Genomic DNA, 25,259 nt, shown 5'->3' with positions numbered 1-25,259 from the left:
TTAATCGTTATTATATAATACATAAAAAATTTATTTTGGATTAATTTGAATATTTATAAAAATATATATTTTATTTATTTTTGTACAAACATTCCACCGTGACATGTCTTCACTATGTATGTGTCCATCAATAACGAGGACCCTTGTAGTGAGGACTCTATGTTCTATTGCGACGAGCCTATAATGACATGTTCTTGATTAATTTGTACCTGAATAGTGTCCTTACTCCTTTATTCTTGTAGTGTAACGTTGGTATCTCAAGTCAAGATGCAGTAGGTCTTTCAAGTCAATAAAATAAAAGGGTGAATAATAATTAATTTTATAAGGATACATAAAAAGCCCATATATAATTCTAAACCCAAATCTTAAGTATATAAACGACAACACGAAGGATCTAAAACTCATCACAATTCCTAATCTCAGTTACTTTGTTCTTGCGCCAGCCAAAACCCTAGCTAGGTATGTTAAATAAATCATTGAATCCATGTTGTTTGTTTGGTACGTACGTGATTAAAAGTATAACGTGTCAATTGAATGTTTGATTGTCATGAAATACCTAGGGTTTGATCATGCTATTAGTTATTACTACTAGAATTTGAAGATCAATATACGCAGCTAATGGAATAATGAACCAATTAAGGAAAAAAAAACTTTAATCATTGAAGGTATTGCTTAGGGAACAATGAAAAAATTATTAATTGCAGATTTTCTTGTGTTTTGTTTATATATAGATATGGCAAAATTCCACGTACCTGATGATATTATTTACAATATAATTGCACGGCTTCCAGCAAAGCCTTTACTACGTTTCCGGTGTGTATCAAGATACTGGGATCGCACGATTAGGGATCCAAACTTTATGAAGATGAGATCACGTAAAAGCATCATTCTCCCCTTACGGGGTACTTTAAATCTCATAGACGACACGTCTAATTAGATAGTCGACCGTTGTTGTCCTTATAATGTCGATACGTTTAGGTTCACTGTTATTGGATCGTTCAATGGGGTAGTCCTTTTGGCATGGCAAGAATATATCTTCCTATACAATCAGTTGACAGGCGCATCGCCCGGTAGTTATGAACAAGATGCAGATGCACGTGGGTTTGGCTATGGTGCCACCTCGGATGACCTGAAGATTTTAGGTTCAGACAACATTTTAAGACCTGTGATGTCTATAATTTTAGAGAGGGTTCATGGAGTACGTGGAGTATGTCGAAATACAACCTTCATATCCAGTTTGAGTTTGAGGTGGGTCATTTTGCAAATGGATTTTTGTATTGGATTGCATATCATAGAAGCGTGTTGATCGCCGTCAATGTTAAAGATATAGTGCTTTCGGAGATATGTTTACCTTTTAAGATTAGAAGGGGGCTTTATATGAGTCCTTTGGGTACAATGGATGGATACCTTTGCTCACTCCAACCAATCACTAAAAGCGGATTCGACATGTGGGTTATGAAGGAAGAGAACCAATGGTCTAAAATATATTCATTTGAGTTGGTTGGGTTACCTTTGCATGATAGTGATCCTTACTATGCTATGCATATTTTAGATAATAGAAGAGTTCTTATGTGGAATCCTATATAGCTCGAAGAATCTTATAATCTATGACACATCCACAGATTCGAATAAAACGTTCAACATTTCAATAGAAGCTTATATTGTAACGCGAGTGCAAGCATGGGAGTATGTGGAGTCTCTAGTTTCACCTTCGGACATGTGTTAGTTTCACTTTCGAGAGAAGAAGAAGAAGAAGGTGCAAACGCCCATGTTTCTCATTTGGATACGAGTAATACTAATGCGTGAATGTTATCTGGTTTATTTAACTTTCAATTTCCAAGTTCTATGAAGACGAACGGTAAGGTGCTGTTTCGTATGCACTTTGTACAATGAAGTTCGAGTCATAAATTTATTGTTAAAACAAATATAATCACAATGATAATATAAATCTTTAAACAAAGCAACTTAAAAAAGTAGTTACTTGTATGCATCAATACAATTTAAGTCGACACACTAGTCATAAAGCATATGCTTACAAATTACACTTAGGGGTGTAAACAAGCCAAGCTACTTGTGAGCAACTACATATCGGCTCGCTAAAATCTTGAATCGAGCCAAGCTTAAACGAGTTCGAGCATAAATTAAGCCCGTTTAATAAAGGAGCCTAAGCCCTAGCTTTACTTATTGAGCTTGAGTAGACTCGAAACTCACGATACTTTACGAGCCTCTTATTAATATAATTTTTATTTAATTAAAAAGATATATATTTACATAATAATGATTAATATATACATAGGGTTTGGATCAAATACAAATGAAATTAACGTGCAAATTATGAGAATCAAGTAGAGCAATTATATATATATATATAAGTAATTATGTAATTACATCATAAAGTAATTACATAATTACTCTATGATGTAATTACATAATTGTGAGAATCAAATAGAGTAATTATATATACAAGTAGAGTAATTACATAATTACTCTATAATGTAATTACATAATTTGAACTTAAATTCTTGCTATAAAAAACATCACCCCAATAGTTACACCAACGTGTTTATCATATCATACAACCCATTTGATGTTAAAACAACTCTGCACATCGGCGCCTATCACAGCCCATATGATTTGCTCATCATATGACCATTTTCTCCCTATAATACGGGCCCGTATGACCATTACATAGCGAGGTGTCTGGATAGGGTCGACAGTTATATCAACTTTATCAGTTAAAAACATCATATAAAATTTTCTCCCTATCACATGCTTGTTTGACCACTTTCTCCATGTCTTAAGGCCCATACCATATGACACATCAACAGTGACGGACTCAGGATTTTTTGCCAATGAGGTCCCAATTTTTTCGGTTTACAAAATTTTCGGGTCGTTCATTATTCGGGTCGGGTCGAGACGAGGAACATAACAAAACACGAAAATATGGTGTCATTGGAAATGAGTAAGTAGAAAGAATATAGATTAGAAACTAGATAGAACATACATTTTTAATTCATTTTTATTCATACCCGAAAAACATAAGCATAAGCTATATATATATATGGTCTTACATAAATAACCAAGACATGAAAAACTAACTCTTACACAAATAAATGATTAATTATAAAATGCATACACGAGATAAATAATTTAAGGATATGTAAAACTCATGTTGTCATTATATATGTTGCATGGTGATAATGGTTATATGGGATAAACTAAAGTAAAAACACAAATACAACCTCCCAAAGAAAAAACAAGGGACTTTCCCCTAGACCAGTTCAGTCATAATAGTATGAGTTCCAAGTATTAATTTTTATGGGGTCCTTACAAAATTTAATATACCATCTCTAAGTAATTTTTAAAAAACATTGGTGTCCCGAGACCCCGATGGAAACTATGTAGGTCCGCCCCTGCACACCAATGATGTCTGAATAATGTCAATGGTCAAACAGTAATTTATTGTCAGTCAAAAACATAACGCGGGCTATATAATTTCTACCTAAAACGACCCATCATGCGGGCTATACTTGGTTCTGCAAATGCTCATCACTCATTTGTTTTCAAAATTTCACAGGAGTTTTTGTAGTATTATTTTTGGTAAAAGGAAATCTAGGCCCCTTTAGATTTTTTATCAAGCCCCCATACTCTAAATTTCTTCCTACCCAACCCAATAAAAATGTTAAATCGGATATCAAAGCCGGTATACAAAATATTTAGATTACTAAACAGAGGATAAAACATAAAGGGAAGATGACGAACACAAGGAGTAACGGATTCAAGATTTTTTTTTATAAGTTACAGTGTTCAAATTTCACACAATCAAACGTTAAATTTTTCAGGACAGTCTTAAAAAGACTTGAACTTGATGAGCAAGGGTTTTAGGGATAAAGAGTTTACCACCTACCACTACATCATCTTAAAACTTTTGTTATGAATTCACTTCTAAAATTCTTATGGGTTCATTGAAAATTTTTATGTACCGTTTTGACAATTTTTATAAAAAAATAATGGGTTTCCGTGAACCGAATGAACACATATTAAATCTGCCCCTGAATAGGAGAGCCAAACGATTTTCTATATTTTGTTAATGAACTAAAGTACAAGTAATATAAATACTAGAAACTAACCTTACAAATGAAGTTGTATGAGTATTTTTAAAAGATGAAATCACGTAGAGATCAATTGTGATATGTATTTTGTTTTGTTATAAATAATAAAGTCTATTTTTACAATTTTATGTAGTTTAATTTTATTAATATTTTGCCCCAGTAAGATAAATGTCTAGATTCGTCACGGGACAATCCCCCGAACCAAGGAGCTCACATAATCAACCAAAAACCAAAGATGCTTTTTGTATTCTAGTCGTTTCTTTCCAGTTTCCAATCTTTTCCTAGAAGGAGGTTCGATGGTCGGGAAAAGTCATGTGGATTTTATAATTGGCTAAAATACCTTTGTTTTGTTTTTAGAAAATAAAATAACTAAGGTGTTTGAAATAGTGTTTGTAAATGATTTGAGAAATTGGCATTTATGGGTACTATTCATGCACCGACAAATTCTGCATTGGCAACTCATTTATACCATTAAGTACCCTAGAACTTTTTCGTTTTTTATCTTTATATTAAAGTGAAGACCAAATAAACATAGGTTGGTTAAGTGGTAAAATATTACCACATGGGTTTGAAGTCATGTAGACCCACATAGATAGGGCGGTGTTACCACAGGGTTCAAAGCTTGCCATGGGGTGCCCCATCCCCTTTTGGCTTTTTTTAGAGCTAAAAAAACTGTTTGTCATTTGGAAAGTAGCTTTTTTATTTTTGTTTTTTGAAAAAGGTTAAATTGCTCGGTTAAGTTTAGCTTAGCTATAGAATTGTGTCACACAATTTTCAACAACAATTAATTTGGCTATTTTATTGTAACTGAATTAATTTTTTTTATCAGGTTAATTGTAATATGAAAAGAAATAAGGTGGATGTGGGATGCGCACTTATTTGATTTTATTACGTTTTAATAACCTTATTGGTATTTGCCCCAATGCAATGGGGGTTCCAAGTAGGGTCATCCAAACCGCTCACTTGGAAAGTTCTCAGAAAATACTTTCTTGCTGTTTCGTTCGATTGTAAACGAGCCGCTTTGCTCGGTTCGGTTCAACTCGAATATTTTAATTTATTTTATATATAATTATATATGAACAAATATATAAATGTATAGACAACACACATAAATAAGAAAATATACAATTTTTTAAACCCTTTTAAATTTTTCCTATTCCATTAGTTTTATAGTTTCATTAGTTCGAGCAAAGCAACAAGCAAGTCTTCGCTCGGTTCGACTCGGCTCGTGAACAACCCTAGTTCCAAGGAGCAACGCCCCCTTGGCGGGGTCCGGGGACAGTGCCCTTACAAAAGCATGCCGGGGGGGGGGGGGGGGGGCGAAGATCAACAACTCGGTTAATTGATGGAACTACAATGAGTGGCACTTATTTTATTAAACAGTGAGTGTTAATGTAGTTGAATAGCTACCAACAAGTTTCATCACAAACTAGCATATTCTTTAACCAAGAGTTATGCTGTTTCAACAAATGTTCCTATAGTGAATTCCACCAGCAATATTACACAAGCCTTGGATCATTTTTGGTATACGGTTATAAAACAGAAAAAAACACTAACTTTTTTTGTAATCTCTAAATTATTCGATTGAAGATTTCAAATGCATCACCAAAGTAATTTATTATAAAAAGGAACATATATGATTTACAGATAGTTAGGGTCATAAATGTACATACATGGAGTGGTCTACACCCAAACTACTGGGCTCGAGGAAAACAACACATTTGTACATGTAGGCTCTTAATTAACAATTTATGTATTTAATTCCTAAAGATATGCAATAGTAGTCAGGAGCTTATGAGACTCGAAAATTAGATGAAGTGTACATTCCTAGTTACCTGTTATAGATACACAAGAGTAGTCATGAACCAACATAACTTAATAGATAATATTCAATTTGTAAGGTTTGAAGGGGCTAGATTGTACATCCCTTTGTCATAACCAATCAGAAATTAGCTTAATAGAAATTAGGTTTCGATATAGACGCGTAATCTCGTTAATTCTGCATTATCTGTTCTATCTCGTTGGTTAATTAATTCTTCGAGAAAGATAACTTCTTTTTATACAGATCCGCTATCTCATTGATTCTTCGGTTTTGATTTTGTTGTGCTATCTCATTAAATCTTTGAGAGATTAGGTTTTGATGTAGATCCGCTATCTCGTTAATTCTTCAATTTTAATCTTAGTAGGCTTTGATGTAGATCCACTATCTAGATACACTATGATGATTTAGTATGTGTGATCTCATTAATTGTGATGCACTAGTAGTAATTGTGATGTGATTTAGTATCTGTATTGCGTTATCTTCTTAATTCTACAGTTGATTTTGAATTCTAATACATTGTGATTTATGTGTTTGATAAGGAATTGATTCAAGCGAACAGAAAATGAAGCACAAAGTCGAACTAACCACACCATTTGATGAGTAAGTTGCTGAAAATGGAGCACAAAGATGATTTGAGTTTCGATGTTCGGTTTTGAAGTCCTGTTTCGTACTAGAAGTTTCATCCTGGAAAACGAAATCATAAATCGAGTTCGTTCTAGAAGTGACCAACTCTTAAGCTAATGGTTCAGTTTTACTCCTATAGCTATAGCAAGATGCTATGATCGTAAATCTAATTTACAAACCAAATATGGTTTTAGTTTGCAAAGGATTTCATTCAAATTCCAATTCTATTTCACTTTCCAAATTTCTTAAAAACATATTCCACGAACCAAGCGTCCACTGATTTATCATCATTATTCATCATTTAAAAGTTGACCATAAAATCACGCATCCAAGAAAAAACGCTACATTAATCTCCTTTGTCCAATAGTTAAACTTTTTACCGAGTCAATTAATTCTGCATTATTTTTTCTATCTCGTTGGTTAATTAATTCTTCGAGAGAGATAACTTCTTTTTATACAGATCCGCTATCTCATTGATTCTTCGGTTTTGATTTTGTTGTGTTATCTCGTTAAATCTTTGAGAGATTAGGTTTTGATGTAGATCCGCTATCTCGTTAATTCTTCGGTTTTGATCTTATTAGGTTTTGATGTAGATCCACTATCTAGATACACTGTGATGATTTAGTATGTGTGATCTCATTAATTGTGATGCACTAGTAGTAATTGTGATGTGGTTTAGTATCTGTATTGCGTTATCTCCTTAATTCTACTGTTTTAATCTTGAAATCTGAGTTGATTTTGAATTCTAATACACTGTGATTTATGTGTTTGATAAGGAATTGATTCAAGCGAACAGAAAATGGAGCACAAAGTCGAACTAACCACACTATTTGATGAGTAAGTTGCTGAAGAAACATGGATTCAACCCCGCCTGAGTCGAATGGATGTTCTCCGGTTTTGAACACGAACAAAGCCACATCTCGATCTTATTCTCTAGTTGCTCGAGACCTGCCATAGGAGTAGAGGTGACTGCTAAGAGTTTTTCTCTATTTTGGAGACACAAAAATGTTGGTGAGATTAGCTTTTGATGTAGATTCGTTATCTCGTTAATTCTTCGGTTATGATTTTAGTAGGCTTTGATGTAGATCCACTATCTAGATACACTGTGATGATTTAGTATGTGTGATCTCATTAATTCTGAAGCACTAATAGTAATTGTGATGTGATTTAGTATCTGTATTGCACTATCTCCTTAATTCAACTGTTTTAATCTTGAAATTGGAGTTGATTTTGAATTCTAATACACTGTGATTTATGTGTTTGATAAGGAATTGATTCAAGCGAACAGAAAATGGAGCACAAAGTCGAACTAACCGCACTATTTGATGAGTAATTTGCTGAAGAAACATGGATTTAACCCCGCCTGGGTCGAATGGATGTTCTCCGGTTTTGAACACGAACAAAGCCACGTCTCTATCTTCTTCTCTAGTTGCTCGAGACATGCCACGGAAAACATCGGAGTGGAGGTGACTGCTAAGAGTTTTTCTCTATTTTGCAGACACAAAAATGTTGGTGGAGGCCAAGAGAGTCCAAGAGAGAATTCTCTCAAATGAAAGACAAAAACTCCTTATATAGGGAACTTCATGGCCACCGTCAAGAAACCCTAACCCTAGTGAGCCAAGCCCCCGGCCCATTGGGCCTTCGTTAGTAAACAATACTAATATAACAAATATAACACGTAACGTAGTAAGTAAAATGTCGTACCGGGGATCTAGGACCCTACCTCCACAGTTGCTAATTGTTACATTTGTTTGTTTTAAACACACATTTTCTCTTTTTTTTTCTAATGTTATTTTATGGATAAAACATATGTTTTTTATGTAGCATAAACAGGTTTTTCCACGATTATTGACTCGGTAAAAAGTTTAACTATTGGACAAAGGAGATTAATGATGCACCTGGTAGCGATTTTTCTTGGATGCATGATTTTATGGTCAACTTTTAAATGATGAATAATGATGATAAATCAGTGGACGCTTGGTTCGTGGAATATGTTTTTAAGAAATTTGGAAAGTGAAATAGAATTGGAATTTGAATGAAATCCTTTGCAAACTAAAACCATATTTGGTTTGTAAATTAGATTTACGATCATAGCATCTTGCTATAGCTACAGGAGTAAAACTGAACCATTAGCTTAAGCGTTGGTCACTTCTAGAACGAACTCGATTTATGATTTCGTTTTCCAGGATGAAACTTCTAGTACGAAACAGGACTTCAAAACCGAACATCGAAACTCAAATCATCTTTACATTTCAATTTTTTGTTTCTCATGCTAATATTTCGACTTTTAGAACTCATTAATCACTGTTTTGATTAAGGAATTTGCTGGTTGTTTTTTTTTTCAATTTTGATTTTAATTTATAAAATTCATCAATCACGGTTTGATTTCTTCTTCAGACTAGTTAAAATAAGGTTTTATATATTAGTGATAAATAAAATTAAATAATTTCTTTTTTAATTTCCAAAAACACCACCACTAGACCAAAGGTCCTTTGGTCCAAAAGTCAAAAGCAGACTAAAAAATTTCTTTTGATTGTCAAAGACAACAAATCCTACAGAATCCAACTTCATAAACAAGCCTATAATGTTGTTGCAGTCTAAATCCATTAACAGCAAGTTATATATGAAGTTGTAACATCAACATCCTACATCTCATAAAGCCCAACACCATTTCAGAGTGCTAAACGGGTCAACGGTCAAAACTGATTTTCACTTTCTCCTATATTCTCATCCGGATCTTCATCCTGTCTGCATGTTTGTTTGTTTGTTTTGTATAGATAGGTCAAATTGATGGCAAAATGTTATTTACTGCCTCTTGTTTTCTTGACGATTCACAGCCTCACGTGCCTTTTGTACCAAACACGCAAACTCTTTCACGTCTTGAAAACTAAAGTTAACAACTCGTTTGACTGCAAATGTCATCTCTTTGTTCTGAGCCTCTTCTAGAACCGCACTAGCAGACTTGTAAGCATTCTGTGCTTTCGTAGAAGCTTCCATTGCAAGATTCACATCACTTGTCTGCAAATTAATTACCACAAAAGCAGATAATCAGTTTTAATGAAACAAATATAATGTCTAACAGGGCCGGCCCAAGGCCCAATCATCCCCTGGGCCCAAAACTTTTTATAAAAATTTATATACTATGTATATAGATTTGTTTTATATAAACACAACAATAGATTTAAAATAGTGGAGTGGAAAAGCACGTGCGTTTGTTTCTCCTGTGCGCGAGTTCGATTCCACCCCTATCATTTTTATAACCGTTTTTAAGAAAATGGCTATATTACCAAATAAAGTTGTTAGAAATCCAAATTTTATAGAAATAAAGTTGTTAGAAATTCAAAGCAACCACATACTAACGAATTTAGCTTTCCTACTGCTTAGAGAAACCTCTATTTATACAAATGAAGTTATTAAACTCATATCCTAATCGTGTTTTGTTGTTGATTACTTATGTAATCATATCCGATTTGTCCTTTGTGACCATTTAAATAATAATTTTACCATTTTTAGCACATTTAAATCATTGTTGCAATTGAGAACGATGTATTAGAGAGTATGGATTAAAAAGGTTGATCGAGACCTTTGCTTCCAATAACGCTAGGAGAGGTTCATGCTTCGTTTAAGTATTTAAATTAGATCATTTTGCTACTATACTTTTATTTTTGTTTATTGTTATCACAGTTATATAAATTATATATGTTTATATTGTTTAAATGTATTTAGATTTTAGAGAGTGTAAGCTTACAAGATCAAGCAGACGGCTAAAGTTGGCTTGATTTCTGACAACCATGCTCTTAGACAATATGGCTTTATCACTTATAGGTTGATTGTTTAAGTTATCCACATCAGATGCAGAAGATGATGGCGACTCGCCTGCATGGTTCAAAGAGATTTAATATAACTCGTAATAATAACAAAGCGGACCCATTATACCAAATAATATACCCTGAGTAGTCATTTGCATACTTGTTTGTAAGTCTTGTCTAGTCAGCAAATTCTTGCAATAGACTATTCTCATACACGCAATTTCCATGCATTTATAGGCGAGCGCGGAAGCAACCATGTCTTTTTGTTTCTCATATTCTTGACCACAAATTCTGCAAGTTGTTTTAAAATTAAGTATACATTAAAGATAATAATAATAATAATAATAATAATAATAATAATAATAATAATAATAATAATAATAATAATAATAATAATAATAAAAGCATGTATGGTTTACTTGGAAAGTTTGGCAGAAGTGGTGTATACGTTGATGGTATCCACTCCTTTTGATTTACTGATGTCGGCATCGCAGGCCTCGAGAAGAGAAGCAGCACAAAGAAACTTCAAAGATGAGTCAAAGTATGCATTGTTACACTCATAATCAAATCCAGAAACCTGCACAAGTCAAAATAATGTTTTAAAACCTGAAATAATTTAAAATGAAGAAAAAGAATGCAAACCTTTAAACGGTCAGCAAAGTCCCTCGACTCCTTGGCTCTTTTGAAGGCAGTCAAAGCAGTTTGACTTTGACTAGATGCAAACTCTTTCAAGAAGCTTGTAACACTTAGATTTTTCAAGGTATTAGAATCAGTCCCAAGACTTTTAGCAGTCTGATTAGCAGCAACACCAGGATGTTTTATAGCCTTTGACCGGTTTTGATCAGAACGCTCAAATGGTTGTGCCTCCACTTTTGGCTCTAACTCATTTGAAACCTTTTTAATTTTCCTTTTTACAGTTGGGGCCATTTCTGAGACGCCCGTATCACCCAAGTTTGCTTCAGATTGCTTCTTGCCAATAATCTTACCGTCAACTTCAACCCTTCTCGGTTTATTAGGTTGACCAGTCAACGGATCAGACGCTTTTACCTTTACTCTTTGGATATTAGATCTTTCACATTTATCTATAGCACCATTAGCTTCTGTTGCATGTTCAAGATTATGACTTTTTCTAATCTTTGAGGCTTTTTGTTTCAAGTCAACTTTGCCATCAATTCTTTGACTTTGACTTGGACCTTCAGTCCTAACATGAGCTTTTCTTGAAAGCTTGTCCAGATTAGGAGCCCTAAAGGGAGATGACAAAGTGGGCCCCACTGGTGACCGTTTTCTTTCTTGCAAGCTAGCCCTTTTACAAGAACCAGAAACTATTGAGGAACTTGAAGTTGCAGCTACCAAAAGCCGTTCAGATTCCAAATCTTTTTTACAAGTAAGTTTGCACCTATCAACTGAATTCTCTCTACTAGCAGATAACCTTATTTTCATTGTTTTTCCTTTACTTAAACATCTGTCATCACTAGACTCGGTTACCCCCGTCTTCAATCTCTTCTCTTTCCTTATTATTCTATTTTCACTGTTTTCCAACATGTTTCCATGAGGTTGACTTTCTTGCCAGTCTTTCAATTTCCTCTTTTTCGCATGAATTCCCACCTTTTTATCCAATAAAGTACTGTCAGTCTCTGTTTTGACTGAAACTACCAATCCGTCCTTGGGTCGAGAACCACTATTGCTAAAGTTTAGCGGCTCACTTTCAGTCTTGATCATTTTTGAAGTTACAGGCTCATACTGCTCTGACTCCGTCTTGCTTTTCAGCCTTTTAGGTTTCACATTGCCTGAAAAACATATTTCAAAGGGCAAATCAGTACTTTCGCATAGTTATCACATTTAGCAACGCATATGTATACCTTTTTTCTCGAGCAACAGTTGGTTGGTTCCGGTCACACCTTTTCTTTTCTGTTTATAATCCTGCTGACCATCCATTGATAAAAGTGAAGTACCTTCGAGTGGTCGAGACTTATTCTTCTCAAATTTATGAGCTATAGCCTCAGAATAAACATTTGAGTTTTTATGGTCAGAGATACCAATATTACCCATGCTACCATTACATTGAAGGCTGCCTTGATTCTGAGAAATGAACCGAATGTTCATTTCCTGAACCGCCCTTGTGGTTTCATCCTCACCAATATCACAATGATTCTTTCCGGGCCTACACAGATAATTAAAAAAAATACTTTATAAAAAAGATGTTAGAAATATAACATAAAGAATAATAGAAAAGAACTCACAGCCATGTTGTCATGCTACCATTACATTGAAGGCTGCCTTGATTCTGAGAAATGAACCGAATGTTCATTTCCTGAACCGCCCTTGTGGTTTCATCCTCACCAATATCACAATGATTCTTTCCGGGCCTACACAGATAATTAAAAAAAATACTTTATAAAAAAGATGTTAGAAATATAACATAAAGAATAATAGAAAAGAACTCACAGCCATGTTGTCATGCTACACAGCCATTTATCAGGAAGATCAGCAGGCTCGATACCAATGGGCAATAGACGCCACTTCTCACAACGATCACATCCTACCCAATTATCTGGAGGGGCAGGAGGGCCCACTACTGTTTGCTGAGGGACTACCATGTCAGCAGGATATGCGTTTCCCTCAACATTTTCCACTTTTATTGCTCCATTGTCAGTGCCAAGTATGTCTTTATAGCTATTACGAACCTTTGCAATCTCTTTTAAAGCACTTTTCTTGTCTCGCAAGTTTTCCTTTCTGTCAATACCCTTTAACTTACTTTTTCTTTCAGAGGGCAGTTTCGTCATATTGTTGGAAACTTTTACTTCATTTGATTCACAATTGATAGCTTTAAGACCATCTTTCTTTTCAAAATGATTCGTTTCATGTTTAATAACACTGGAATCATTTTTACAAACGACCAGTTTAATTCTTCTTGAATCAAGTGAAAGACTTTTGACATTTTTCTGCTCATAGCTTTTATCTGATTCTATGCTTGTAAAATCAGGGCCAAAGAATTGTTCATTTATCAATTCGTTTTTTGTTTTCTTGATCTTCATAGGTACATCTTTCTTATCTGCTCGGTTTGCTTCAGATATTACAGAACCGGTTGATGGTTTGACTATGAAATCATTTGTCAACCCTTGTTTACGGTCAACAGATTCTGTTTCCACACCTTTTTCTAAATACGAAGCGTTGTCACCCTCAAAACCTGCGTTTTTGTCTAGTGACAGAGATGAATCGTCAACAATTCTCCTCGTGATCAAAGGCTTAACCTTATTCTTTAAGCAAATTAAACTCTCGTTTAATGGTGAGAGCAGCCGGTTTCCAGGGACAAAGATGGAACACATATCCTACAACATGGTAACAGGGAACAGAAATTAGCATATATAATTATACAAACACAGCAAAACAGCAGTAAGATACACATGATTAAACTTACACGTAGTATGCTACCCGCAGATTCAAACATGTCATGAGATTCAATCTGAGAGTCACTACTATCCTCTGAATTGTTGCTTGTTGAAGATGGAGTAAGAAGTCCAAGACCACTATAAATTTCATCCTTTTTTATTGCAGGCGTATAAGAACCAACCTTAATCCGTACCTTTAGTGACCTTTGTCCAGTTGGATTAACCAACTTACTAGTTGTTGCTTCATTTTTTGATGTATCTTTACTTGCCACGTCATCAACAGATACAACACTTTGATCAACAAATACATCTTTGCGGTGCAATGCAGCTGGTTTAATCGGATCTACCAGTGTAGCAGGAGCACCCTAAACAGTAACACAATTTACAATTATCAACAAAAAAAAAACACTATTCACATATCAATCAAGATAAATAATAAAAAGTCAAAAACTGTAATATGCATACCTCCAAATGAACATTATTAGGTGAACTCGGTTTGTTGGGGTTCAAAGGCGTAATATGAGAAAGCGTTGGGGGAGGATGCTTATGGACGGGTAAAAACGACCCGTACCCACCAAATTTGGGCCCTGTCAATAAACTAGTTATAGATTTTTCCCGTCACGTTTCAGATAGAAATATTTTATCGCTGGTGGCTTACCCAATGCTTCCGCGGACATCTCTTGTTCGAAATCTTTCTGAAAATGTCCTAATAGATGTTGAAGTTTCTGGTCCTAAAAGAAGCAGAAACATACATGTTACTAATGATTACAAATTAATAACTAAAAATCATAAATCCAAACAACAATGCTGATTCATTTCTTTGGTTTAATAGGTCTACCAAAACAGTATGATAAAATCACTAAAAAGACACATAAAGAACGAAATTTGACGAATGACCATTTATTAAATCATCATAAACTACTCATCAATCCAGTCCATCACCAGAATTCCTAAATTTCAACTTCCATTATCCATACATGTTACTAATAATTACAAAATAATATAAAGGACACGTAATAATTGCACATAGAAATTTAGTTCCAAAGTGAGATCATAATCGACACTAGCAACAAACATGGATGCAATCAACAATGCTGATTCTTTTCACTAGCATTTTCACTAGGCCTACCAAAAATATATAGTAAAATCCCTGAAAATAAAGAACAAAATTCAACACAATTAACGAACAATCAATCCTCATAAACTTCTTATTAATCCAACCCTCACCACAAACTTCCTAAATCTCAACTTTTATTTTCAATAACAAACAAATGATAATTAACATAAATCCAAACAACAATGCCGAATCAATTCTTTAACTTTTTCAATCGGCCTACCAAAGCAGTACGATAAAATCCCTAAAAAGACACATAAAGAATGAAAATTGACTCGATTAACAAATGATCAATCACCATAAACCTTTACCAATCTAACCATCACCACAAACTTCCTAAATCTCAATTTCCATTTTCAATAACATAAACAACAATGTGGTCTCATTTGTTTAACATTTTCAATAGGCACCAAAGCAGTATAACAAAATCCCTAAAAAGACACATAAAGAACGAAAACTGACTCTATTAACAAACGATCAATCATCATAAACTTCTTACTAATCCAACCATCACCAAAAACTTCCTAAATCTCAATAACAAAAAAAATGATAATTTAACAAAAATCCAAACAACAATGCTGACCCATTTCTTTAACTTTTTCAATAGGTCCACCAAAGCATTATAATAAAATCCCAAAAAGACACATAAAGATCGAAACTTGACTTGATTAACAAACAATCAATCATCATAAACAATTCAAAACCAAAAGTCTTACAATATAAGCGAGAGCTGTATCCGGGTCAACACTGGCCTCTCGTTGTTCAACCTCGGTCTCATTCACCATCTCCAACCCCCAAAATCAACCAAACCCTAACCCTAAATCACCCGAAAACCCTAACACAGTATTTATTATATCCTAAAGTCCAACATAACTAACAAACTGATCACACAACAAAACCCATTACTCCAAATCACTTAAACAACAACAAAACCACAACTTTAACAACACCCACAAACCCAAACTCTTCAAAACACACTTTTCTGATCAAGACGGAAGTGAAATTGACGTAACACGTAAATGTAATAATAATAATAATAATAATAATAATAATAATAATAATAATAATAACGATGACGTCAGCGTGAAGTTCGATTGCGATTGCGAGAACATGAATTGATCGCCGCCGGAGATGATCGGAATTTGGGTGTCTGTCACTTGAGATTATTAATTATTAATTATTAGACGGAATGAATGAAATTAGTGAAGGATGTTTTTGTGGTTTAAGTTTGTGTGTCTTGTGTTTTGTTATTATTATTATTTATTATTTGGGCTTTGCTGGTTTGGTTGTCTCGTATTAGGGTCCACGTAAAAGTGATTTAAAAAGATTTTACTTTTAAAAGCTAAAAGACGAATATTAAATACCTTGGTCTTTGATGTCGATGGTTCAAACACTTCTTATTAACAAAAAGTTATCATTATTAATAGTGGAAAAAAATACTAGTAATAATAATAATCCAATCATTTTCTATACTCACTTTTCCTTTTAAGTTTACTTCACTCTTTGTGTAACATCACGTAAATTTCGGATCAAAAATGTTAAGCTTTCAAAATCAAGTGACCAATTCTGTCAATTTCCAAACTCTATGGACTAAAATGTAAATTCTGTTTTCTGAACCAATCACGCTACGCGACAGGGTCAAGAAAGACACCCATCGCGTACCGCGATGGGGTGTCTGACACGGGTTGACACGTGTGCCACGTGGCACACGGTGGCATCGCCTGCTGCCACGTGTCACCACGTGTTGACACGTGTGGCAGGTCTAGGGGTCTGACTCGCCAGGCCTACGTCGCGATACGCGACGGGCCAGCCCAGAGACCCATCGCGTACCGCGATGGGTCCAAAATCAGCCCTATAAATAGGGGTTACGGGTTCATGCCATTCTCACCTCAAAAATCACACACATACTCTCTCTCTAGACTCTCACACAACCTCGTAAAGAGTGCCCTTGATCCGTCTCGATAAACGTGCCCCGAACCTCGTTTTCCGTGCCCGTTACCTCGATATACGTGCCACTACCCGACATCCCGAACAAGAAGGAGGCACTGCCCGACGACCCGGTGATTTTCTCGAAGTACGTGCCAAAGGTGTTGACGTCTCGAAAAGCGTGCCAAGTTTAAGAAGGTGTTGATCAAGTAGAAGTTGATAAGCAAGCGACGTCGAAGTGCTGCCCAAGTGTCTAGGGTATTGCCAAGCCAAGCAAGGTAGGCATAATGCCCGACCAAAATAATAATAAAATATTGAAAGGGCTTAATACCCTAAGTCAATATTATTCTCGATTAACGAAATAAATATATAACAAAGAAAAGAAAGAAAAGAAAGATAAAATATATATATATATATATATATATATATGAATATATATAAAGATAAGATTATTCTTTGTTATAGAAATATATTATTTAAGTATTATGAATATACTTAAATAATAAAAGAAATACGTTTCTTGAAGAAGAAGAAACGTCGGGTTTTCAATATAAACTAAAGGTTTATAAATTACTATTAAAATTAAAGGTTTTAAAGTAAATAAAAATGAACTAAAGGTTCATCGAGATGATAAGACTAAAGGTCTTAAGCCGGATCGTGTATCCGACTAATGAATGTTATACTCGTACTATAGGCGCGGGATAGCAAAGGAAGAATTAACGGACGGTGTTGGAAGCCGATCCCATTGAAAGGTGAATACGCCCCACTTTTACAAACTTGTTTTCAACGAGTCAATTTGATTATATGTAAAACTTTACATGAGGCTATGTGTCTCTAAAAACATTGTAAATAAGAGTATAAGCCAGCCCTCAGGCTATGGTATACGTTTGTCTGGATCCTTACATATGTGGAACGCGGTGGGCACATCGCACCACGCTTGGTCACGACCTCCAGCCACGATGGGCCGGACCTAAGTTACGTTCGAGAGGGGAATGGCCATGTGTATATTTATGGTACCTAAGTTATGTCATAAACGCTGCGGTGTTTCGCTGAGGTGACCTAGTGCAGAGACTCGAGTTTATGATGATTGTTTAACTTGATTATTCCTAAGCCAAGATGGGCCGAGGCTTATGTAGTCTCGAGGGGTAATTAAGTAAAGTAAATGTTTTTGCGTCAGCATATTCACCAGCATACGTTGCTGACGTATTTTATTTAACATTTTGCAGGTAATCAGGATTAGAGCTTGAAAGAACGAAGAAGCTCAAGTATCCGATGGCTCGGATAACTTTTATGTAAATATTAAAACGTGGTGGTTTGTAAATTGTATAAACAAGTAAAACCAAACGAGACTTGCGTCTCGTCTTTTGTATTGTAAATATTTATAATATCGATCCTTTGTTTTTATAAAGTCTTCCGCTTAAACCCGCAACTCTGATTTATTTACAAACACGATACCAACTGTGGGTCATACTCCTAGGCCTAGATTGGGGGTGTGACATGAAATCCGGGTGGTGCACCCGACGGACGCCAGTTAGCATTATTTAGATTCAGGTTCTTGTAAGTGTTCCAATTCTTACTGTTGTTGTTGTAATTGTTGGGAAACCTATTCTGACCAGCAACAAAGTCGACCTGCTGATTCATCACCGGGCACTCCAACGTACCATGTCCACCTCTACAAAATTCACACCTGTCCACCTTAGCCTTAAGTTCCTTCACCTCTCGGGTTAGTGATTCCAAAGCAGCAGCCACACTAGTATCCAGATTAACCTGGTGTACACCTTGAGCGGATGAGGATGAACTGCTGACGGGAGTGGAATTCCCGCGTCGTGGCCCTTTGGCGAGGTCAGATTGAGCGAAGCTCTCAAACAACTCGTTACATTCGGCGACATTCTTCCTAGCCAGTAGACTTCCTCCCGCGGCCGTGTCGAACTGAACTTGGGTTTCGTAATTCAACCCATTGTAGAATATCTCCACGAGAACCCATGGTGTGATACCATTCTGTGAGCATCGAGACAACAAGCTCCGAAAGCGCTCCCAAGCATGACAATATTGCTCATCCGGCTCCATGTGAAACGAGTGAATCTGATCGCGAAGAACAGTCGCTTTCGCCGTTGGGAAGTATCTCTTGATAAATGCAGAACGTAGTGCTTCCCAAGTGGTGAACGTGCCAGGTGGCTGCATGTCAAGCCAAATAGCTGCTTTACCTGTAAGTGAAAAAGGAAAAAGATGTAATAAAATTGCATCTTCAGTAGCACCTTGCAATTTAAAAGTTTTCAAAATGCGGTAAAGTCGGTTAATATGAGCCGGCGCATCCTCGTCATCGTTCCCATGAAACTGATTAGTTTGAACGATGTTGTTCATGACGTATGACGGAATCTGCCTCGAGTTGGGGTTGTTGATCGCGGGGACAACGATGCATGACTGGTTTCCGGTTAAGCCATCGAAGGCTTGAGCAGCAATTGTTCTGTCGTCGGCCATTTGAACGTCTGGATGACTTCTCGGGCTTTCTGGTGGTGAACTTTGTGGTGACGATTTTTGTGACGAACTAGCCTCGGTCTTCAACGGGGACAAATTCAGATTATCCAACGGTGGTCCTTGCGAACGAAGATGTGGCATAAACCTGAAAAAACGCAAAAGACCAAGTGAGTAGACTCGAATACTTAAAAATAAAATAAAATAAACTTAAAACTTAAATTAGACTCCTACGACTAAAACGAAAATAAAACAAATAGCACGAATATAGCAAGTAAGTCCAAGTAACGCAATCGCCAAGAGTCCCCGGCAATGGCGCCAAAAACTTGATGTGCTAGAAACAGTCAATTAAATTTAACTAAACTAAACAAGTAATAAAAACTAGACTTAAGACTCAACTACACAAAACACCGGCAAGTGAACCGGTCAATTGTACTAAAGCTAAGTAAGTCCGGAATATCGAACCCACAGGACTCTATAAATTACGTTAATTACCTAATTAGACTCGACTTACGACACGACTATTTATTATTAATGTTTTACGGGGGATTTTTAAACTAAGATTAAACTAAGGAAGCAATTTATTATTAATGTTTTACGGGGGATTTTTAAACTAAGATTAAACTAAGAAAGCAAATAAAGAAGTAAACGAGAAAACAAGCAATTAATCACGAGAACGAAACCAATCAGAGAATGAATCTACCTAAGTAAGAATCCCATGTATCAACAATCATCAAGCAATGGACAAATAACATGATTATGGCAACTGATTTCTAAACATATTCATCTAACAAAACCCTAAGGACCCTTGACTGAATCAAACGAAATCCCAAAGAACAATTATTAGATTATTAACCAATCAGTATTATTGATTTCCGCAAGGTCATCAATTAGGGTTAATTAATAGTATCTATAGCAAGCAATCTTACGAAACACTAAACCTTAGATAACTTGATAAACTAACATGACATCATGAACATGGATCAACACAATAAGCAAAAATATTGTCACTACTATCCTAGCATGCAATTGACCAAGACACATGAACAACTCCTCACCTTGCAGCTATTGGAATTTAGCAAATCATTTAAAACCTTAACCAACTATCAACAAGCTTCTATGATCTAATGGGCCCATTTAATCACAATAATCAAAACACCCAGTAATGATTTAAACATAAACCCTAAATCTAAAGAACACAATCAAAAGATAAAAGATCTTTGTGAAGCTATAATTAACAATCAATCAAGATAATAAACATTCATATGCATCATGAAAGTAAAATTAAGTCTTTTACTATTAAATCAACAAACCATAATCAAAGCATAAGTTCAATGCAAGAATAAAGACTCAAACATGTTCATCAAACCTAGGTAGACATGAAGTCTAGCCTAGAATCATTATTAAAAACAATCCTAAACAAGTCTTAAAAACAAAGAGGAAAGACATCAAAAATAATGAACAAGGAACGAAAGTTAGAGCGATAAAACCCTTAGCGATTGATCCTCGAACACCCGGATGAAAGCTCTCTCGATCCTACTTGGTTCCTAGCTTCAAATCACCTTCAAAACCTTGGAAAAGCTCTCAAAAACGGCTGGAAAAAGTTATGCATTCGTTTAGGTTTGCATCCATTATATAATAAACGAGTTGGGCCTTGGTTTAACAAAGTTTGGCTGGTCAGGAGTTCCTAAGCGCCCCGCGAAGGCATCCGGGGCATTTGCCTAGGCGCGGCGTGGCGCCCTCTTTTGGGAATTTTCGTTTTTTTGCTTTTTATTTATTATTTAACCATGTTAGATCCCTTTCTTGAATTCCAAGTAACGTTTAGAACCTTCTAGACCTTCTTTTCTTACAAATCACCATCTACATGAAAACAAATCGAAACGCTAAGTGGAACAATCATGTAATCATTAACGAGCAAAACGTACTTAAACTTCGCATGAAAAGATAGAAAGAATTAAGTAAAACATGCAAGACACCAAAAGAGTTAAAACACGATAAATATATAAAACTTGACTCAAAACCTAAATTAATGAAAGATAAACAAAACTCGAACTTAAACGAACTTAAAACATTACGGAAACACAACTTTACACGGGATTCGAGATGTATAAATAGACGTTTATCAAACAACAACAAAATTGTATTCAAAACAACAACAAAATTGTCGTAGACTACTTTAACCCACATGTTTTGAAGATTAGATTGTAAATATACATGGATAATTTTGTTGTCGCACACACGGGCAACGTTAACAATATGAAAATTTGAACATAACTTAGAGTTAGAACAATAATAAAAATGTTGATAAAATGATACTAATAAATCATAGTTTTATATTTTATAATAGTAAATAATAATAAATTGTAATGTAACATAATGTCATGTGATGTAATGTAATTTAATGCAATATGATGTGATGTATAATATGATCTGTAATCTATATAAATGAAACTTTAAAAACTCTCTGGTTGTTTCCTACATTATCTCAAGTCATCAGATTGCATTATTTATAAATGAAAGTTTTTTATGCATTTGAGCCGAATTTACGGGTATGTGTTTCACCAAACCCATATATTCTTTAAACGGGTTATGATATCTCATTAAATTAAAAATTAATCTCATCAAATATTTAATGTGAAAATCCTATAAAATAAGGATATGCTGAAATTAATATCTGATTTCTTTAAAAAAGATATATATTATATATAATTAAAAAATAATTTTATAATTAAAAGATAAACGGGTCGTGGGTCTCATTAAACCCAGACAGTTTTTAAACCGGGTTATAACATCTCATTTATGTATGAACTCTTTCATCATTAAATACTAAGTATAATACAATAAATAAAATTAAAATACAAATAATATATAAATATTATAAACGAATAATGTAAAATTCCCGTAATACGGGGGATAAAAGCTAGAGTTTATAATATAATATAATATAATATAATATAATATAATATAATATAATATAATATAATATAATATAATATAATATAATATAATACAATATAATAGTGTATAGTATTGTATAGCACACTACAATATATAACTATAATATAATATCACATTGTATAATATAAATAAGAGAAAATTCCAATTTGACTCCCTGGGATATATCGTCGGGACATAGAATAGCCACCGAAAACGAAATTGCGCATTTTGCGCACCTGTATTTCTCCAGCGGATTCTTCTGACTCCTATCGTCAGTTGACTGTTGGTATTTTAGTAATAATACCAACATATTAAGGGTATTTTAGTAATCTTCTTCTAATAAATAATAAATATAATAATAATAGTAATAATAATAATATAATAATAATGATAATAATAATAATATAAGTCAAATTTCAAAATGAAATATGATCCATCACCGTGAAATATATTGTGATAATATATTATTATCATATATCAGCTCATCATCATCATATATCCATCTTAATCTCATCAGTAGCTCATCTTTAAAACATCAGCTCATCATCATCAACAGCTCATCTTTATCATCATCAACCTCAAAATACTTGATGTTCTTCATCATCATCAACCTCAAACCTCAAACCCTATATTTCATCAGTCAAACCCTCAAATCTCTCAAATCCCACCACCAATCGCTTCAATAATTCAACCATCGCACCCATAAATCGTTCCGATCAAAACCCCTAACCTCCGGCACCACGTCGCCGCCACGACAGCCACCACCACCATGGGTTCCGGCCATCTCGTTTTCCGGTCATGTGTCTTTTGGTGCTTTTATAACTGAGCAAGTGGATCTGTGGAAGAGTATGCCATGTATTGCAATAATCGATCACAACCCGGTCAACACACTGGTTTTCCACATCCAAACTTGCAAAATCTTATAAATAAACTGAAATCATGGTAGACATATAAACCTCAGAAATTAGAGAGATAATATTACCAATGATGAATTGCAGGACAGTTTTATGAAGACAACAAAATGCTATTTTAATATCAAGACTATTATTATAAGTTGTGTTAGTTAATTTTTTGGAATTAAAACTTAGGAACCCTAATTATAATTGGGGAAGATGAAGTGATAAAAGTGATAATATATAGTTTAGGTTGTATTACTATACCAAACACTAACTTAGTTCAACTGGTTGTTTTGGTGGATTGTTAAACCAGAGGTCTCGCGTTCGAATCCCGGCATTACATGACTTTGGGTGATTATTTTTAAAATGAATTAAAGGCTTATGGGTAAAAACGTAATTTCAACATTTTTAACAGGTTAACGCTTGGTCAACTGACGGAAGGGCACAGACTGCCCCGCCAAAATATCACGGACGTGAAAAATGAGCAAATTAGTTTTCAGTGGCTATTCCGTGTCACGACGATATATCCCAGGGAGGCAAATTGGAATTTTCTCTATAAATAAAGGTTAAAATTCAAATGGTCATGAAAATAAAAATGGTAAGTAGAATTTGTGGTCTTAAAAAATTAAAAATATAATTCAAGAAAAATAATAAGCAATCATAACAAAAAGTATAAACCAAAAACCGGAAAATAAAAACCCTCAAATGTTTCATCCGTCGTCTTCGTTAAAAAAACATCATAGAGAAGGTATCAAACAAATTTCGATTGAATTCAAACTATCAACATTGATACTGTGGCTAAAATATTAATATATGTATTTGTATTTGACGTAACTAAACCATTCGTTTAACATCACCAAATGCCGCGACTCATGTGAATTAAGTATTATGTTTTGTAATATGATTACAAAACACAAGTTCACTTAATAAGTTTTTAAGTGTTCCATTTAATGAAAAAAAAAACTAATATCAAAATCAAATGATTTAAAGGGAACATAGAATTCAATTATTATTTCTTTCAAGTTTAATATCAAAATCAAATAATTAATTTAAGTAATACAATTTAATTTAACATTAATGGTCTAAGATATTAGCTTTAAATTTCCGGTCATTATATATAAATCACTTACTCAACCACAGTTAATGCTGAATTTATCAAAAACTAGAAATTAACTCTTAACTCAACAAGGTAATGGTTACCATAAATTGTGTGATTAGGAGGTATTGACATACTAAGATTTTACCGTCCACTTTTCACATCAAATTATGCAACAAAATACGAAAGTGAAACAAAAAGCAGTAATCACAAGCTTAGACACTCGAATTCAACAGCCACAATATATCTTAAGACTAGAAAAAGAGGCTTGCAAACAAGCTCTAGGTGTACCTTCATAGAGTGAAGCTCAACAAAAGATGCAGCTTGGTTGTCCTCGAGTCACTTGGTCGTTTCATCAATGGCTTTATTCATCACCTGCAAGATCTCATGGTGCACGCTCTTCTTGACTCTTGGCTCTTCGAGCTTGTTCTTCATGTTGTATACCCAATCCTATATTGTGTTGTGCGCTTTCGCTTTCTTCTTGAATTCTTGGTCCTCAAGTTTGTACTTGTTAGCATCATGTGCCATCTTTTCTCTTCTTTGGAGATCTAGTCTTCCTATTGCATTGGTGATTGTGAGTTTCTCAATCTTACCATATTTAGCTCGAGTAAATTTCATAGAAAAATCAATCCCCTCGTACAAGCCATCCGATTCAATTGTTGTCAAGACCATATGTGATTGCAGCTGTTGTAGGCTCATTGATCATATGAATGGCATTTAGTCCAGCAATAGTACCAGCGTCCTTGGTAGCCTGACGTTGTGAATCGTTGAAGTAAGCCGGGACTGTTATCACAGCATCTTTAACAACTTTTCCAAGATACGCCTCAGCAGATTCCGAGAATCATTGATGAAATTTCTTTAGCCAAAAATTCCTTCTCTTGACCTTTGTAAGTGACCACAACCTTTGGTGTGTCGGAATCCCCTTTGATGAACTTAAAGGGCCACAACTTGACGTCTTCCTGCACTTTGGAATCACCGCAACACATAAGTAAGCTGTTCCGAGATCAATGTCGATCGCAGGCGAGTCATTTCCTTTTCCGGCCATAGTAAGTTGAACACTTA

At 34.7% G+C, this 25,259-nt stretch overlaps 1 pseudogene across 1 annotated transcript; it reads right to left on the bottom strand.

Moving 5' to 3' along the window:
- Nucleotides 1–9,069: 9,069 nt before the first annotated feature.
- Nucleotides 9,070–16,098, bottom strand: LOC143626209 (cysteine-tryptophan domain-containing zinc finger protein 3-like; annotated as a pseudogene). Its single transcript, XR_013152395.1, has 9 exons — nt 15,587–16,098; nt 14,222–14,487; nt 13,786–14,121; nt 12,813–13,696; nt 11,010–12,528; nt 10,787–10,944; nt 10,528–10,658; nt 10,307–10,434; nt 9,070–9,576 (listed from the first exon to the last, which is right to left on the bottom strand). The product of XR_013152395.1 is annotated as a cysteine-tryptophan domain-containing zinc finger protein 3-like (transcript).
- Between the last annotated feature and the right edge of the window lie 9,161 nt (nt 16,099–25,259).

Source organism: Bidens hawaiensis, unplaced genomic scaffold, assembly GCF_021521415.1.
Source record: "Bidens hawaiensis isolate Kalapana, Puna unplaced genomic scaffold, B.hawaiensis_p1.1 tig00004283_1, whole genome shotgun sequence".
NCBI classification, from domain to species: Eukaryota; Viridiplantae; Streptophyta; class Magnoliopsida; order Asterales; family Asteraceae; genus Bidens; species Bidens hawaiensis.
This window is presented reverse-complemented; position numbering and strand designations above follow the sequence as displayed.